This window comes from Corapipo altera, unplaced genomic scaffold (genome assembly GCF_003945725.1).
Source record: "Corapipo altera isolate COAL_440 unplaced genomic scaffold, ASM394572v1 48b, whole genome shotgun sequence".
NCBI classification, from domain to species: domain Eukaryota; kingdom Metazoa; phylum Chordata; class Aves; order Passeriformes; family Pipridae; genus Corapipo; species Corapipo altera.
The window spans coordinates 13381986-13400511 of NW_020884884.1; the positions used below are offsets into that span (position 1 = coordinate 13381986).

Consider the following 18526-nt stretch of genomic DNA (forward strand, 5'->3'; position numbering starts at 1 on the left):
CATAAGTTCCAGTAGGGCCAACCTCCTGTCTCTTCTGCCAATCATCTTCTCATCTGTTATTTTCTCTGCTCCAGGAGCAGAGTAGTTGAGCTGTAATGGTGGAGTTTGCTGATACTACTTTTCTGGAAGTAAGCTTGGCCAAGTGTGTCTCCCACTCCTGCCTGGGTGAGCAGGAAGGATGAAGCCTTTGTGTGGTCTGAAGGACATCGAAGCTCTGCCCAGAGCATCACCACAGTGTCACAATAAGGAGGTGTTGTTGAGCATAGCAATCCTTTACAGTTGCCAGCTCAGAGGGTTTAAAATGCAAAATGGCATTTCAGTGTTTAAGAATAGCAAGTAATTTGATGGCTGTAATAGAAAAGCCTCCAATAGAAAAGCAATGTGTTCCAGAGCTGCATAACACTGCTGATAAAATTGCCTTTGGATTCCTTGTCTAATATTCCAGCCTTTCTCTCGCTCAGCAAAACACAATAGCTTGCACTAAGCCTCCCTGGGAGGGCAGCTAACAGCACATTTACTAGACACTTCAAACATTTGATCATATTTCTCCTGAGTATATTTAATATCTGTTAATGTCAGCAGCCCCAGCCTGATCAAAATACCTGCATTGCTGGGAAAAAATATTTAATACAAAAGATGACACGGGTAAGCAATCACTTACTGATGTCTTTTGGAAATGGATAGGTGACTATCTAGGCTCCCCCTACTCCACTTCTGCCTCCTCGTCCCCCACCCTGATCTGTTACCACCCTGCTGCTGTGTGCTCCTCTGAATGCATTAGAATGGTTATTCTGAGTATACAGGAGATGCCAGGAATAGTTTCAGGTTTCCTGCCTCATCAAACCAAATTCAATCTGTAAAAAATTAATACACCCAGAAGGAACAGTTAAAAGCATCTCCAATCAATTACTGTTAAAATGGGGGCTAGAAGGCTGATTTGTTAAATGAAACCCAATCCAGCTCAGAGCTCAAGAGGATACTGAAACAGCAGTACAGCAACGAGTCAAGCTGTGGTGCTTCAGAGGAGGATAGCGAAGAAGGTATGGGTTGAAGCAATGCATCACTCTCAGCTGCACACTGCTTCAGGCTTGGGGACGCCCAAAAGCACACCCTGTTTTGGGCAGGCCAAGGAAGTCTCAGTAGAACAGTCTTCTTCCCAGACTTCCCACAAGGCAGGAGGTGGCACAGGTGGCCATTTGCAATGGCCATTTGCATCTTCAGTCCTTTATTCCAGTGCAACTGCAGTGAGAATAAAGGATGCAGCCAGCAGCCTTGAGAGATCTGCACACTTACAACAGTCCCATGTCTACTGCACTGCTCATTCCAGCAGTTCAGAAGACAAGTTGGTACATCATCCACATGAATTTGCCTTTAAAAATCGTAAGTCAAAAATAGATAGATGAAAGTTGCTTGGTTTTTTTTTCTTGATACCTGAACATTGTTGACATTCAGTATTATTTGTGATGGAAGCTGAGACTCTCATATCATCTCTTGACTTAAGGGCCTGGAGCTTCAAGCTGCAGTTTTAAAGGTTGAATAAGTTTCAAGAACTGCCAACAAAGAGCCTTGTGGTGTAATTAAACAGAAATTTCAGTAATTTACACACAGTGGGTTCAGTCGGTAACTCTTGACTGTCTCTTGTCTGGTGTGCCAGTCTTCATAAAACTGAATTCTATTTTTTCCCTCAAGTGCTATCTGCTTGTTTCCAAGCTGTAGAAAATTTCCAAATCATGTCTGAAGTTACATTTGAATGCAACCTTTTCAAGAATATTTTCTTGCTACTTGGTGCCTTAAAAATAAATAAATAAACACACAAACAATTAGGTACGCAACCAGCTGAAGCCCATTGTCACTACTTTGCCTCTGATTAATGTAGGTCACACTTTTCTTCCTTCCAGCTATTAAGTATTTAGATCCATTTATACTTTAATCCCATGTCTTTTTCCTGGTCCTTTGTTGCTGTGTTACATCCTCACAGTCAGAGAGCATTGAACTAAGTTGTAGAAAAACGGGAAGAGGGAGTTAAGGCAGTAATCCGGCTTTGAAATAAAAAATTGGCCTGAGGTGAGTGCTTGAATCTAAAGAGCTTACTGAAGGTAGAAGAGGAAAAATAATATGGCAGGAGAAACTGAGGCAATATGACCTCAGCCAAGATTAGTACTTGTCTAGATGGGGCACTTGAATGCAATTCTCATGAGAAAGGGTTAATTAAACTGCATTTCCTTCAGTGTTGACTGAGTCAGGACTAGGAGTGAGAGATTTTTGGAAGGCTATGATAGGATTTTTAGGGTTGTTAGGTAAGAGAGTAGTTCAGCTCGTGCTGGAGCTATGCTGCTTGGTGGGCTGCCATGAGGAGGAATCAGAGAGGCCCTGAGCTGCTGAGATGGGAAGGGTTCATATTGTGCTCCTTACCTTTCCCTATATCCCTTTGTTCAGGCAGAGGACCACTGCACTCAAGAAATATGTTCATGTTGCTCACAAATCTTTGCCTGTGAGATTCAGAGTATGTTCTGGGCTTGATCTGTTCCAAAAACTGTATTTCCCTTGGAGCTGGGAAGGAAATTTTTTAGACAGCAGCAACAATTGTGCTCATAGTGAGGAAACATGTCTGCCTATTAGCTATCTATCACATTTTCTATACTCTATCTTAAACAGTAGCAGCAACCTCCCTTTTGGTTAAATTAGAGGAAACAGGCTGGAGAGAGCTCAAGTAAAGCCAGCTGAGATATTCTTGTGTTCAGTAAAACAAGTTTACACAGAAATACAATTATTGGTCTCCTCTGGCAATAACTGGACATGCTGACTCCATAATGCCCTAGTTCACACCTCTAATTCTTTGCTACTTGAAAGCCAAACCAATTTCCCTATGAAATATTGAAAATAAAGTACCTATTTTATGGAGACATTTTGGACTCCATGCATTCTGTGTCGCAACAGGTATAAACTGCATTTTGCTGAAAAGAGAGCATTGTTATTTCATTTTTCCAGGTCTGAGCAAGAGGAATGATGTTTCTGCAGTCAGATATAGGAGACTGCATGGTTCAGTTGTGCCCTACACTAAGATACAGTAACACATAGTGTGGTGCAGCTTTAATTTTAATTCAAAATAAATATTTCCATAACCTACAAAATTCCCCTAATACACTTATCTGGGAGAACACAAAGATTAAAGAAATCCTGCTAATTCCTTTATCTTTCAGATACAGGGCTGAAAACAAAGACATTCAAACCTTGAGCCATTTAGAAGAGGAAGAAGCCAAAATCTGTGCCAGAGGTTTGACTGCTGGGTTTACTCATGGCTTCAGGTAAGCTTCTTTCCCTGGGTTATTTAGCATTTCAGAGGCCCTCTGTGTTCCTCAAGGAGAGCTGTGGATTACAGACATAAAACCTTGCATAGCTTGCAGCCAAGGCAGAGCAGGGGGAGTACAAACAAGCTAATCCAGGGTGCCTTCCTATCCAGCCACCTGCCTCTGACCCTGGCCAGCACTACATGCTTCAGAGGAAGATGTAAGAACCTCACAGCAGGCAGATGCAGGATAATCAATCCTTTCAACCTTTTCCTCAAGCCCCATTAGATCTCATCCTGATCCTGAAATAGTTAGAGGTTGGATTAAGTCTTGAAGAATGGCATTTAATACACTCTAAAAATTGTTGTTATCATTAACTCCCATGACTCTGGAAACTAATGTTATCCTTAGACAAATACATTTTCATTTTGAATCACCCTGTGTCCTTGGTCTACTATGGCAATGAGTACATAGGCTTAAACACCTGTTTGCAAGAAGCATTTAATATTTCTTTCTATCTGTGGTGATTTTGCTATGATTTTTTTCACTGCCTGTCTTTTTTCCTGACATTATGAAGTAAGGAGTAGGGATAAAGTGGGTATACTCTAAAGATTACACATTCCTTCCTCACATTATTGTACAAAAGGTCTCAGGGGATGAATTCTTTCAACAGCTTAAGCATTAGTTTGGCAGCCTGCTTCCAGCCCCATTAAAAAATACAGATACCCTAAACACAAGCCCTGATCCATACCTTAGTCCAAATTGCTGACCTTGGCTAACTTTTGTTTCAGCTTTCCCAGGCATGGTTAGGATAAGTAGGATCTTATAGGAGAGCTATTTTTGCAGAACATCTATCCTTTGGCAGCCCCTTTCCTGCCCTACTCAAATTGGAGTAGTAGTTTTTGTCCCTCTCCTAACCCTAACCCTTTCACTCATCCTTTTTGTCAGTGTCAGTTAATCAAGACCCTCAGATATCCTGGAAGTGGAAGAGTTTTCAGTCCAGAACATTTGCAGCTTCCCTGTTCCTTTGGCCTCCCTTTTTCTCCCTGCACCGTTTGTAGCACTCTTATTGTAGTCATTTTTAACCCTAACCTTGGCTAATGGCCTTGTCTTCTGCTCTTTCCCTAGGATGTCTTCTTAATATCTTGCTTTAACAGAAATCATGTCCCCATTTAACTTGTGCAGTATGTCTGAGGAAGTTTTCAGAGCCAATGAAGAGACATGATGTGTAAGATTTCAACTGGGTTTGTCGTGCTTACCTAGAATTGCTCAAACGTATTTGAGTGTTAAATTTTTAATCAATTTTGGCTATCTGCTATCATTTCTGTACAGATTGAATCTACATGGATATATCTACAGTGATGATTTGAACTGTTTCCTTGCGTCACCTGCATTATATCTTTGTACCACTTGCGGTGCAGCATCCTCTCCCTAGCCCCAGCTCTTGACCATTCCTCCTTTACTCTCCTTCTCCCTATAACATCTCATCCTCTTTCTCTTTCATGTTGCATATTCTGTTCTTCTCTTCTCTTCTCTCCTGATTGGAGCTCCTCACTGAGGCAGAGGCCAAGGGGCACCTGAGGGACCCATGTGTGTATTTGTGTGTTGTGGGCAAGAAAATGCAGAGGAGGCCCTGCCTATGTGAACTGGCAGAGCCCCATGCTGTGAGCTGGGCGCGGGAGGCAGGCAGGGGAGGTGTTGCCCTGCTGTGAGGCACAGCCTCTCCTGTGGTGGGACAGGGGCAATTGCTACTCAGAGCTGCCGTGGCGTCCTCTGCCAGAGACACTGGGCGTGTGACTGCTGCCCTGTGCAGCAATGAGGGCCCTCAGCAGTTTGGGGGTACAGATCATGGGATGGGTGTAAAAAAAACCCCAGCTTTCTCAGTAAAGAAAGAATTTCCCACCTACATTTAGATTTCTGTGCAAGCAATATTTTCCCCTTTTCCAATGTTACATGTCTTTGGTGTTTTGGAACTTGAATTTGATTACTTGGGCCAGTCATCTGGTTGCCTAAGGTCTTCCTGAATGTCATCGTAATAATTCTTACTACTCACCCACCTAAAAATTTGTGCCCAGTGCATTTTTGCTATTTCACTTCCAGCCCTTTCTAGATCACTCAAAAACACAAGCAAATTAAACAGTGTGGGATCCAGAGCGGAGGCTTGAGGCATATAACATTTGTCAGGGTGAAAATAGTCTATCTGACTCTTCACTTCTTTTCCCTTTGTTAAAGTTTCATCAAAATAATAGTTTACCTGCCTCTACTATGCTGCTTGAATTCCTATAGTTTCTCTTTTTTGCGATGATTGCTCAAAAGCATTTTGACAGTTTGAATAAGTCGTGGCTTTCCTCTGACATGGCCAGAGAATTATGAGAGATTAGTGAAACACTTCTGCTTTCTCTGGCTGTCATTTTAAACAACCCGTTACTATTTTCTTCCCATTCTTAATGCTACTTTTAAGGAAGAATGGCTGAAACTTTTCAACTAAATGTGCCTTGTTAGACTCCAAAAATCTGTTTCTATTACCGTGCTTATCACACCACCCCCTCAGCACTACTAGGCTTTTAAATGTGGAGATCAGTAGTAATTGGAAGAGCATGAAGTAATTGGAAGAGCATGAGAAAGGGCAGATTTCAAGAGCTTAGGGCTTAGTGTTCCGAACAGTTTGGTGCTCATACCTGGTACTGGAGTTTCACAGACCTAACTCCATGGGAACCAAACTGTTTTGGAAACTTGACCCAGGCCTGTACCTTGGCCTCTCCTAACAAGCTGGTGAGTCTTCATGGCACAGTGCAGCTCTGTGCAGGTAACAACTCAGCTTGTATAGATCCAGTACACCTTTCAGTGCCCAGAAAATTAGCCTTGCTGTAGAGCAAAGCAGCTTCACAGCTATTCCCCTTCCAGTTTGGGTGATAATTAGGGTAGAATTAACTTGATGGCCTCTGCTCTGTGCATGGTTGCATCAAGAAGAGAAGTTCATGCTTTGAAGTCCACAGAGGGTGCTTTGGGGAGTGTACAGGCCCATCTCCAATCTCAGACAATGAGGAACTCTCTTTCTGCAACTATTTCTACATGGGGTGAACCCAAACCCTATGAAGGTTGCTTCCATCATAAGCCAACGCAGATACTGAGGAGGTGCAGGCGCCATTTCCTCAAGCATTCATCAAAATTCCCCTCTGACCCTCACAGCTTCTTCAGGACTGTGAGACCTCTAGGTTCAGGCTATTCATCCTACTTTTCCCAGAGAAGTGTGGCTTGTCCAGCGGGACACGTTTCTTTGCAACTAGTTCTTCAGCCTATGATGACTTAACAAAGTAGCCCTTGGTTGACTGCACAGATGCATCCCTGATATTCTGGTATTGCCTAACTCCTCTCAGAAGAAAGGAATGTTGCATTTGATGACTTAACCTAGTCACTGGACACTGTTCCTGGAAGAAAAAAAAAAACTGAATAAAAGCCCCAAACCAAACAAAAAAACTGCAATACAAAAATCAAAACACCTGGGAAATGCTGCTCCTTATAATCCCAACTGTCTTGTCCTGTTGCTAAGAGGAGCCATGCAGCTGTTATAGACACACGCAGGAAAACAATGTTATTAGAGGCATCAGGCATTTGTTCAGGAGACTGTGGGATGATGCCATTCCTTGGGCATTGCAGATGTATTAAAAGGTCAAACAATCTTTCTATTTCCCAGTTTGTTTCAGAGAGTTTTGTTGAACATTCTCATTATTCGTTTTGGTATTTCTTTGATTTAAGAGGATTTCTCTACATGACTGTAGTTATTAGAATGCAGTCTGTGTGCGGTGAATGTGCTATTACTATAACAAGCTTCTCCTTGTAGTAGATATTTATTCTGAGCACAAAGCTTTTAGTTCAGCTGTGCATGTGGCAGTGAAGACAAGATGGGGCATGTAATTTGGAAAAAAAAAAGAGTGAAATGGGAAAAAGGCACAAAATTAGTAGTTTAGAGTAGTGACTTCTGTATCTGTCTTTATGGCCTCTGTGCCAACTCTTAACTTACTTTTCACTACTTTTTTTTGATAGAGAGAAGCCTTGTGCAACAGCATTGAGACCCTGAGGATGGGACCAAATGTTTCTTTTCATATAACTTTCCCCTAATTGCAGCAGGGCTTTAGGTCCTATTAACCTGTAGATGAATTGCAGAAAGGCCTCTGAATCCCTACGCAGTTGTTTGGGGATCCTTCCTGATCCTTCTCCAGAACTTGCCCACTGTTCCTTGCCCACAACACCCTTTCAGTGTGAGAGAGGGGAAAAGGGATTGTTGGAGGGCGAGACAGTTAAACACATCACACAATCCTCTGGTTTAGTGAGAGAAGGCAGAGGTAATAAGAACTTTCTGTGGGTTTAGGAACAGTAGGAATACTGTAATTATCAGAGAGAGATAATTAAAGATATTATAATGAAGGCAGGAAGTCAAAGGCATTATGTCATGGTTCCTACTCTACGTTTGAAAAGCCACAGCATATGGGCTTGGATAAGGCTGATTACTTCCCAGAAGAAATAACTGAAGAATCTGCTAAACATTATCTATTAGGACAACATATATCTAAGAGTCTTGAGAAGGTTGGCTCAGGAAACATCTGGTTTTAATGAGTGCTGGCAATATTGCAGATGACTGCAAAGGTCTTAGGTTTTGCCAGTAATTCAGAGGTATGTAACAGCAGTGGCTATGACAGTTATAAGTTGAACAACCTGAAGTTAATATCTGGCAAAATATTGCACAGGGAAATATGAGGTTCAATTTCTAACTAGAAATATAATTAATATCGGGCAATATAGCTTTCCAGGAGGTAGAGCCTGCTAAACAGAACAACTTTCATTTTGTATGTGATTACAAATTCAGTTGTTGACAGTGACTCTAGAGAGATAATGTGCTTTTGCAATGTGTTCAGCATGGCCCAGCACAATATTTTTACTTGAGTCAAAAGAGGCAGGGAATACTGACTGATGGGAGTGAGGTTTTTATGAAATAGTCTGTGGCCAGTGTTATTTCAATTTCTCCATCGGTGATCTTGACATAAATATAAAATTACTGCTGATAAAATCTGAGGATGACACACAAACTGAAGGAGTAGCCAATAATGATGGGGACAGAGTGGTTACACAGAGAGATAAAATAGTGCAGTTTGCAGTGTCCATTTCAATAAAATGTTTTTTAATGTTACCAAACACCAAGCCATTCACCTGGATTGCAGGAAAAAAGAACTGTTCTGATCTAGTCAACTCATATTCATGGCAGCCCTAACACAGGATTTTTTCTTTTTCTTTCCTTTTTTTTTTTTTTACTTTGAAATATCTGTTACTCTAGGGTAATACATTTGGATCTCATCACTTACTGTTTTGCAAATGTTTTTTTGCCAGCACAGACTGTTTTTAGCTGTTTGCGTATGTTAGCGTTAGCCTCTTACAGGTGAGGGTGACAGTGTTGTACCAGCAATGAGTGAATCAGAGTTGGTGGGGGTGTAGGTGACTGTTGAGATCTACTCTGTGCTCAGCACATGTCACTCTGCTACTGATTTTATACTTTTCCTTGTTTGCTTTTCCCACCCAGGGACAAGCTGATTAAAGTGGCTCACATCTTCCCTGAGCTTGGTTCTATGCTTACAACTAAAGATTCATGCACTGGCTGATAAATTCCACCTAGTCAAATGTGCACCTAAAGTTACTTGAAGCACTTTCCTGGACAGCTGCCCTTCTCTCTTCATTATTTGGGCATTCTTGTACCATCTATCCAAAACATGAGCCCAGGTTATTGCAGCTGGGTCTTCATTCATAGACCCTCAAGAGTCAATCTTCACAAAGTAAGGTTTGAAGGGTGATTAATATCTCATACTGTCTTGGGCAGAGTAGGGAGAGAAAGCTGTAGTAGCAGAATTTCTCCAGCTTGTACTTGCTTTACAGCATCAAAGACTCGTACTTCTACAGAATGATGTAAAGACAATAGAAGGGGAGTCTATTTCCAACTAATTATTAGGAATATCTTGATTTCATCCAGGATCTTGAATGAAAGTCAAAAATCTTAAAAGAGAAGTTGCACATAGGAAGATGGATCCATTAATAGATGCTCTATTTTAGTAGCTTTTCCTCCTCAAAATCAGACATCACCTAGCCTAATGTAAATCCACGAAGTCTTGTAGAATATTTTATGGTCACAGATTTTAAGTATGTTGTCTCCATATCTCTTCTTACAGATTACTGCACCAGACACACATCAGCCAGGGTACTGGGCTTAAGTCCTGCCTTGCAGGACCAGCCATCTTCCCTCCATCACTTCAACGTCCTCCTCTACACGCTCAAGGACTCCCAAAGAACACATTAAAAAAGTTCCTGCCACTAAGCTTGTGAGAGTTGATGAGATCACAACCTGGGAAAACAGTTAGCTTTATTAAAATAGGGTCTTGAGTATTGAACCAACTTCTTGAACTTGCTTCTCTTGTCGTTAACCCTGAGAGATCAATGGGTTTAAATTTCTTTTTCTGACGTGCTAAGCAGGTTTTGATAAAAACCAAATGTTTCTGTAAACTGTTCTCTCCTTCTTTCCAGGAGACTGCTTCATTGTACCTACTGAGTTATAAGTATCATAGTGGTTGTCAGAAATTTTTTTCACCTTGTTATGTTCTCATATTGAAAGGGATGAGATACTGTTAATTGTACTATTATACATCTTTCAGAACTTATTTGGTAGGTTATATACTGCCTCTTCCTGCTACCATATATGGATATGCCTGCATTTGGACTTTTTTAAACCACCTGAACCAGCAGTATGAGAAGGACTAAGAAGATCCTGTTCTTTTCAGGGTAGGCTTTGCTAAGAGTGAAGGTCTGTATGGCAGAGATTGCATCTAAGCCTGGCTGTCCTCTTGTTGCAGTAGAAGTGAAAGCGATTGAGTAAAACTAATTTATGTGGTGCTAACAATCAAGGAGATAGTTTTCTCTAAAAGCCCCCAACCTGTGGATGTTGTTTCAGGTATACAGGAGAACTGATAAGTACAACAAGAACCAGAAGGGAAACATGAACCTGCTTCACGTGGTGATGTAGCAAAAAAATTAGATCACTCAGGAGACCTGGACCTGAACTGCTGTCCCAAGGTTACGGGGGCTCCTTTCTGCCATTGCCTTCACCAGCCTCTGTGAAAGAAACAGCTGCAATCTCCTTAAGAATGAAGGACCCAGCAGGGTAGAAGTCCTTCCAGGTTCTCATTTCTTCCAGCTGCTTGTAGCAGAAGTAAAACAAATTGCATCTGACCATCAGCAAAGAGCCTGGGGAACTTCCCACACTCTGTTCTTAACCTCTGAAGATGAAGATCTTGCAGATGACTGCCTCTGTATTCTTCTTCCTTGGGATAAAACTGCCTGAGCTGCTGCTTGCAATTCTGCTGAGTGGCCTCCTGGGCTTGGTCTGTCCAATCTCATGACCCTCAGCAGTGGAGCAGGAGTCGCTGGGTCATTTCATTTTCCTGGGGGTCTTGGGGGGGCTGGGTTGGTGCCAGGATCTGTGCTTGGGCAAGGCTGTGGAGTAGGGGACAGGAAAGTGCATGGCAGGGAGACATGAGTTTTGGGTGGCAGGCACATGAGGAGTAATTTTCAAATTTGCTGTGTCCCTTTCTCTGAATCTTGTTTGGGGCTCGTATTGCCTGTGACCATTTTGCACCACTTCAGCAGCTGACAGCCAGGCTGTGCATGTGGTACCTCTGCACCCTCGGGGACTGTGTGTGCAGACTTTGGGGGATGAGAAATAAAGGACAGGTTTGGTTTGTCCTCTCAGTGTTGGCTTTTAGGTTGCCTTTCTATGATAGAGAAATCTCAACATCTGTAAATATTTCTGTCCTCCAGAGAAGATATTGCCTGTATTGCATTATCTGTGAAAAATCATTGCCCCCAAACCTTATTTGTGGCTCCATTAACCTAAAGAACTCATCTGAACGCTCCATTTGCCTTTTAAATAAAGAACAAGTGATTGCTGAGGACTCGCATCCCTATCATTTTGTGTTGCTTTCCTCATTAGGAGAGGAACATAAGGGTCCCCGATCATTATTTCTTACTCTGTCATTAGCAAAGGTCTGGAAAGCATGTTTTCACTCCATTAGCCTTCAGAAATAAAAAGAATGATTGCATAAGTTGAGAATAATTATTTCAACCAGCTCTTCTCAATGTATTGCTGTGGAAGAGGCTGGGGTCTAAACATGAGCTGACAAATTAATTTATAATATTTGTATTTTCCAGAAAAAACACCATGTTCAGGACTGATTTAGCAATACAAATGGCTTAATTTGTGGATTTATGCTCTTCTCTGGTCACTTGTGACAAATATCAAGAAGTTTTTTTTTCCCACGGGATGTTTACCAGGACTCCTGCAATTTACCCCTGGAGGAGTGGTAAAACAAAAACTCCTAGATCTGTTATAGTCCTTTTGTTTTTCAGAAGTGTGTGAATACCTGTGTTCACCAGCACTGACCTCTTTCTCTAATGATACCCTTCTGTGATGATGTTGAAGTTTACGGTTATATGATTGCGTGATTGCATTTGAATCCAGGGAAGGTCTGGATGATCTGAAAAGGACCCTTTCCATGTTCAGAGAAATTTCTTCTTTGCTTCAAAGAAAGGATGAAATGACCCTACTTTTCTTCTTGTTAGAAGACAAAAATGCAGCCTTTTTTCTTCTGGGTACAGTATTAATACTTGCTAGATGCCTGATGAGAACTAGAATTACTTGGTGAGACATGCTAGCCACAAAATAGGGCTCAAGCAGCATGGGCTCTTTCATGGTGCCTTCAAATGAGACAGTATGAGTGCTCAGGAATGGGCTGTCAGTCAGGGCCAGTGGGAGGGAATCTGTCCCACCACTGGTCGTTGTCAGTGGAGACATGCTGCTTCACAGTGCCTTGGGTCAGCTCATCCAACAGCAAAGAAAGGCAATAACGATAGGATGATATGATAATTCAATCTTGAATAGAAAGTACTATAGAAGAAGTATTGTTTTTTCTTTTGACTGAAAATGCTCTTGGATTGCTGGAGATAGTAAAGTTAATTAAAATGCAGCTGAGAGCTTGGAGTGAAACTGGGTTGAAGGATACTACTTAGTCTCCTTTTCCAAATTAAATAGACTTTTAAACACTTCCTTTAAAATTACTAATGAGCCAATTGGCATGAAGGAAAGCATCTCCTATAGATCCGTGCAGCTGCTTTCACAGCAAGTTTCCCAACTGGAGTTTTTGGTGGAGGTAGGAAAGACCACATTCTCCTTGTCAGTGAAAAGTTGTGAGCAGTTGTATTTACAAGGGTTTTTTAACAGGTGAATGGTTGCCAAATGAGATGTGATTTGAAAACATAGGTATTCTGTGCACAGAAGGCATTCAGTAAGAGACAAAGGTGATGAGTGCTGAAAGAAAAACCCAGGTGATACTGTGAATCATGATATCGTGCCAGAATTTTATGTTAATTGCACACCTTGTTTTCCTCACCTCTGAGTGTGCTAGTTCCTAGGAGAGGAAAGAGTTCAAAAGCTTGACTCCAGCAAATCCACAGAAAGCCTGCAGTCATTCACACTTCACTATTAAACCAAATCATAATCTGAAAGACAAAGAAAGATGTCCTCTATCTGACAGTGCTGTAGAACAATTATCATGGCTCCTTTCTCCTTTGGACAGTCTTCATGGAAACTCAGCCAGAGTATCTAAGATAGAAGAGTCCTCTGACCAGCAGGGTAAAAAGAACAGTGCCAATCCTGAGACAAAGGAATCAGTCTTAGCCTTGAGATTGACCTTTAAAGGATCTGAGTCCAGGCATGCAAAGAATAACAATTGGTACATGTCATAGTAGCACTGTAGAAGCTGACATGACTATCACATTCGCTGGTAGAGGCAAAAGCCTCATCAAAATAGTCCAGAGAAACAATGGGGAATACCTAGGGAATTGTGAGATATGGCTCGAACCTACAAACCTATACGAGACAGGCCCTCATCCCACTCCAGAATTGCATCAGTGACAGATAGACTGAGGAGGTGTTTTGGAGCATTTGGTTGATAAGCACCTGGATCTCCTGATAGACCTCAAAGCGAGAATTATTGCCAGATAAAGTAGAGTGGAAGCAAAGGTGCAAGATGAGATAAGGAACATCATGTTAAGGGCTTCTAAAAGGTTACACTGCACTATTTAGTGGTCTTTTCTGGCCTGGATTCCACATGTTTGTGCAACACAAAGCAGGCTTTTCCAGCTTCTGGTTTGTTCTGCTCTAAGAAGATGTTTCAAGCTAAAAGATGATATTTTGCTATAGCAGTCCACCCATGAGGCCCAGAATTGCGAGGAGATCCTTTGGGCTGTCACTTACACCTTCAAACTCTCATCTTCAGGTTGCAGGACATGTCTCTGTGAGCTTCCTGTACTGGGAGGTTCACATCCTGGGTTGCTGAAACAGCCTTGCTGAAATGTGGCTGTGTCATAATTAATACACTAATGGAGTCTTCATTGCGTTATTAGGACATTTAGAAATTTACTCTGGGAAACCTTTCAACTCCATTAAATCCACCTTTGTCAGAAGATAAAGTGCTGTTCATAATAGGCTCATTAACATGCAGACTGCAATTCGGCCCCATCCATTAACAGCTGGCAGGCAGGAGTTTCCAAAAAGACCCCAAGAAACATTTTCCCTGACCAAGGGCTGGCTTCCTCAGCATGTCTGTTAGTTCTGTGTTGGACGTTTCATGACAGGGAACTTTTCTGCTATCTTCCTTGTGCCATTTAAACGTACTGCCAAGACCAGCTGTAATCAGTTAGGGATCTGGAAAAATCTGCCAGGAGTTCCCACCCTGCTGCTGGGGTCTTTATTTAACTCAAAAGCTGTCATGAGCAGAAGATGCCAGCCCCATGCAATAGCCATGGGCATTTGCGTTCTCTCTCCCGCTTGGATGACTCTCATTTAGAGCTCAAGTGTCAACTGCTCTGATTAAGTGCATTAGAGCCAGGCATGACAATTAACAGTGAATGATAACAATGGCATTTCAGAGGTGGCTAATAGGCTTCCTAACTTAATCTCTCACGCTCTCACAGAGATAAAGAATAGATAATTCTTCCAGAAACAATGATTACACAATAAACTTTGTATTTGCTCTGTGCTGATGAGATATGATGGCTGGTTTCACGCAGTGGCACTTTAGAGACCCCGGGGCTGGGGGTGTTGCCAGCGCAGGATTTTACGGATCTCTGATGTCTTGCAGGTCTGTCTCCTGGAGCAAGGAATTAATGTCTTTGTTCTTTCCTTCTTTCTAAAAAGCCCAGATCTCCAGCCAACTACTCATAGGGAAATACAGACTCAGGGAAACTGAAATTGTCCCTAAGTAATCTATCTGTTCTCCCAACTTTTGGACAAAACTCACAACTTTGGGGCACGATTTATTGATTTGAATTCTGAGGATTGTCAGTTCTGGGTCTGGCACATCCACAGCAGTGGAGAAAGCTTTAAAATTGTCACTGGGCTATGAGGCTCAGCAGAAAAGCTAGACTGGGCTGTAAGGATGACTTTGTAAACACTGAGAACAGCTTCTCTGAATGGAATGAAAGCCGAGGTAAATTAGATGCTTGACATGAAGACTTGAGGCTTCAAGGCGTCACATTTTAGTAGCCTGAATGTCAGGGACTTAGCCAGGACTTAGCAGTCCACTCAAACAAAGATTCAGTGAGTAATCAAGTTTTGATGAAACTTCCTATTGGATAGGATCCACGGACCAAAGCAGACTAGGTTCAAGAGAGCAAGGCTCCTTCTGAAATTGTAAATGAAACATAAGCAGCCTGCTTTCAGCACCAGTCATGAGAAAACTCTCATCACCTTTAGACCTGTCCATCATCCGATAGTGCGGACATCAGTAAAACTGTGGGCAAGGCATTGTGTCACTGGAATCAACAAGTGTCCCACAGATCTGTGTTTCAGGAGTTACCCTTTGCTTCTTGAATTCTTACAAAATAAAATCTGTTCCTTTTTAATCTCAGTTCAGGTCTTGCCTGTGTTGCTCTTGAGCCACCTGGCAGAAGGTCAGATCTTTCAAAAATGTTTCTCACATCTTTCTTGACCAGCCCTAAATGCAAGGTCTAGAACAAGAACCATACAATGCTAGTGGCACATTCAGGGAGAAAACTGTAGTTTTGGGGACAGGTAGGACAGCTAAGCAGAGTACACATCCCACCGCTACAGCATAATGTGATTTAGTGGACAAACAGCAAGACATTATAGTCAGGTTTTACAGCTGCTAAATGTATTAGTTCTTAAACAAATATCTAATGGCACTTTAAGTCTTGATTCTTTTGAGACATCAGGCTTCAGAGGAGAGCTATTTTCTTATAGCACTAGCATTGTGTCTTCAGGCTGTGGGATATTATTAAAAAAAGTCAAAGCAGAGTTCATCCCTGATGTATCAAGCCTCATTCAGTTTGTATTTTTGCATTTTCTTCTGCACAGAATTCCTGCTCCTTTTCACTCTGCCTCTGGTATCCCAGCTGTTCACATTTTCTTTGCTTAGGCTTCATGAAACAAATCCAAGAAGAAGATTTCTGTGAAAGCAAAAGAATTTGCAATTAGCTCCACCTTTCTCAGAGAAAATACTGTATCTGTGTCTTGAACTATGCTTTGTTGTAGCAGCATGGCACAGTTCCTGCAGTTCCTGGTTCCTTACCAGTTTGTTGAGCCCTTATCTTCATAGCAACTATATCCCTACAGATCTCCCATGAAGGAAAAAAAAGATGCTCATTATAACCATAGTTTGGCTGTCCTGAACCTCTCTTTGAAAATCAAAGCAGTTCAATTATTCTTTTTATTCTTCATTTTCACCCATTTATGCAACACTTGTTGTATCTGGGGTACAAGATGATCACCAAAATACAGGTCAAGGTTGAGATTTACTTGAGGTTTAATTCTCACAATGTATTGAAACATTTCACTAGGCTTTGGCATTGTGCTATTTTCCTTTGAAGGAAGACTTTTTTCTTCCAGCTGCATCTAACATCCTTACTTTGTGTGTGTCATACCCTGAGTGGCTTTAACTCAAGATAGCAGAAACCATCCCAGAAATTAGGATCATATCCTGCCAGGCTAATGATTCATATAGTTCACTGGAGGGTTTGCTGAGCACCAAGAGTTGGATCAAGGGGTCAGGAAGTGGAGGGGTTAGCTCACAAGATCAGGAGAAGTCGCGAGCTAAAGAAAGACAAGGGCCCGAGGAAGAAGATCTCTTCCTTTCAGCTGACACATCTGTGTTGGCTCGGCTGACTACGTACCAAGACTTGGTTTTACCCATGGTGGAGCAAGTTCAGTATATCCTTCTGGATACATGGTTCATTTGGAAAAGCTATTTATTTTTCAAGTGGAAAAGCTATTTTTTTTTTTAGTTTCTGAGACACTATGAGAGATAAACAGCAGTCCTACCTGCAGACTCCTCCTCCCACTTCCCTTTGCATAGTCACAGTCTGTTCTTGTTTACAGGTGTCATCTGAGAGAGGCTCTGAGGTCTATGTTTAGAGTCAGCTTACTGCATACAGCTGGATAGACTTTTCTTCATTCTAATTGACTTGTAATTCTTTTTTGTATAACTGGGAAGGCAAAATGCCTGTCCCTCAATAAAACTCTGCTTCCTGCACTTGGTCCTCCAAGGTTTAAATTTATCATGTGTACTTTGTTCCTGCCCAGGCTTCTCCTCAACACCCCATGTTGTCTATTACTGTGTATAAAAATGATCTGTGTTGACACAGGACTGAGTGGGCACTTTGTATTATCAGCTGCAGCATTTGCCTGTGTGCTTTATTTCATGCAACAAAAGCGTATTTCACAGCAAGGTGATTTCTTGAAAGGTTTTCCACTGACAATTTGTCTAAAAAGAGATGCTGCTAGAGAAGGTAGAAAAGTGTGTTTCTTCAACCCATTCAGCAGAGTTACTGATGAAATTGCTCAGGGATTTGATGCTGCTGCTACAGACCTAGGTGCACATTGTACTTGCAGGGCTCCTGGTCTTGTTGGTATAATGGGATGGGGAACGACCCCTGTTTATACGTTCTGGGGGCAGGAGCAGTGAGCTGCAGTGTTTCATCTGAGCTCTCTGAGATCACTACCAGCCTCTGGCTTGCTCTGCCCTCCCTGCACCCTGCCTACCTCTGCACACCAGCCTGGTTGGTTCTCACCAGATGTTGTTGTCCTGCCCCAAGCAGGGATGTGCTTGCTGTGCACTGTTCTCTCTTCTACAGCAGCAGACTCTTTCCACTGCTGCTGGCTGAACGGTTTTTAATTATCCTCTTTGGACTTCTGTGCACCATAATCAACAGTTAATTGCAAACAATCAGACAAATTGGTGTTCTAGGGAAGGAGAGAAGAGTGACAGAGAGAAGCAGGGACTAAAGCAGGAGCTGACTCTAGTGATGGGCACGGCTAATGGCAAGCAGCTGTTCAGAGTAGAGGGTGCTCAGTGAAAGAGGGTCTGCTGTGAAAGCCAAAGCATCTCTTCTTTCCTCTGTCCCTGAAGCATCTTCACTTTGCAATTTACTTCTGCCACATCACCTCCCTTGTAAGACAATACAGCTTGGTTTTGCAAGCGGTATTGTTAGATCCCACTAGTCTATGGGGAAAACAACTCACTGGAGAATGGCAAATAAGGAGACTTAAAAGTCACAGTATGGAGTCTGAAAGAGTTCAAGAAGCATTTAGACAATGCTCTCAGGCCCATGGTGTGATTCTTGGGGCTGTCCTATTCAGGGCCAGGAGCTGGACTTTGATAAACCTTGTGGGTCTCTTCCAACTCAGGGTATTCTAGCATTCTATTATAAAGTAGCAGCAATGCTGCTGTTTTTCCTGTGTTACCTAGATGTTCCCTAGCATCTCAGAGGTGTCCTGTTGGGCTGGAGGTAAGCTCCAGGGAGGTGAAGGCCTTGAAGAGATGGACCCAGCACATGGCATGATCCCATCCACAGCACAGTCTTTCCAGTCGGATCAGCCAGGCACAGGAAAGAGCTCCTGTGCCTAAAGCTGATGTTTTACTCCCAGTGCACAAGGGCTGCCATGTTTTGGCTTTTGCCTCACTTGTTTACATCTCAATGCTAACATTAGCAGCAAAAGGGGATTAAGGGGGTTGTGTCTATCCAATTTTTACAATTTTCTGGTTGATCCGATCTTGGGTGGGGTTGGCTGTTTCTTTTAAATTAGGGAGCGCTCTCTTCCCCCCCCCCCCCCCCCCCCCCCCCCCCCA

The 18526-nt window shown here is 42.3% G+C and overlaps 1 long non-coding RNA gene across 2 annotated transcripts in view; it reads left to right on the forward strand.

Annotated features, from left to right (window-relative positions):
• Positions 1-18526, forward strand: part of LOC113946480 — a 36438-nt gene that overhangs the window by 16312 nt on the left and 1600 nt on the right. For both annotated transcript variants that reach the window (XR_003527443.1, XR_003527444.1), the window contains exon 2: positions 3201-3305. This is a non-coding gene — a long non-coding RNA (uncharacterized LOC113946480). The remainder of the gene's footprint in view (positions 1-3200; positions 3306-18526) is intronic.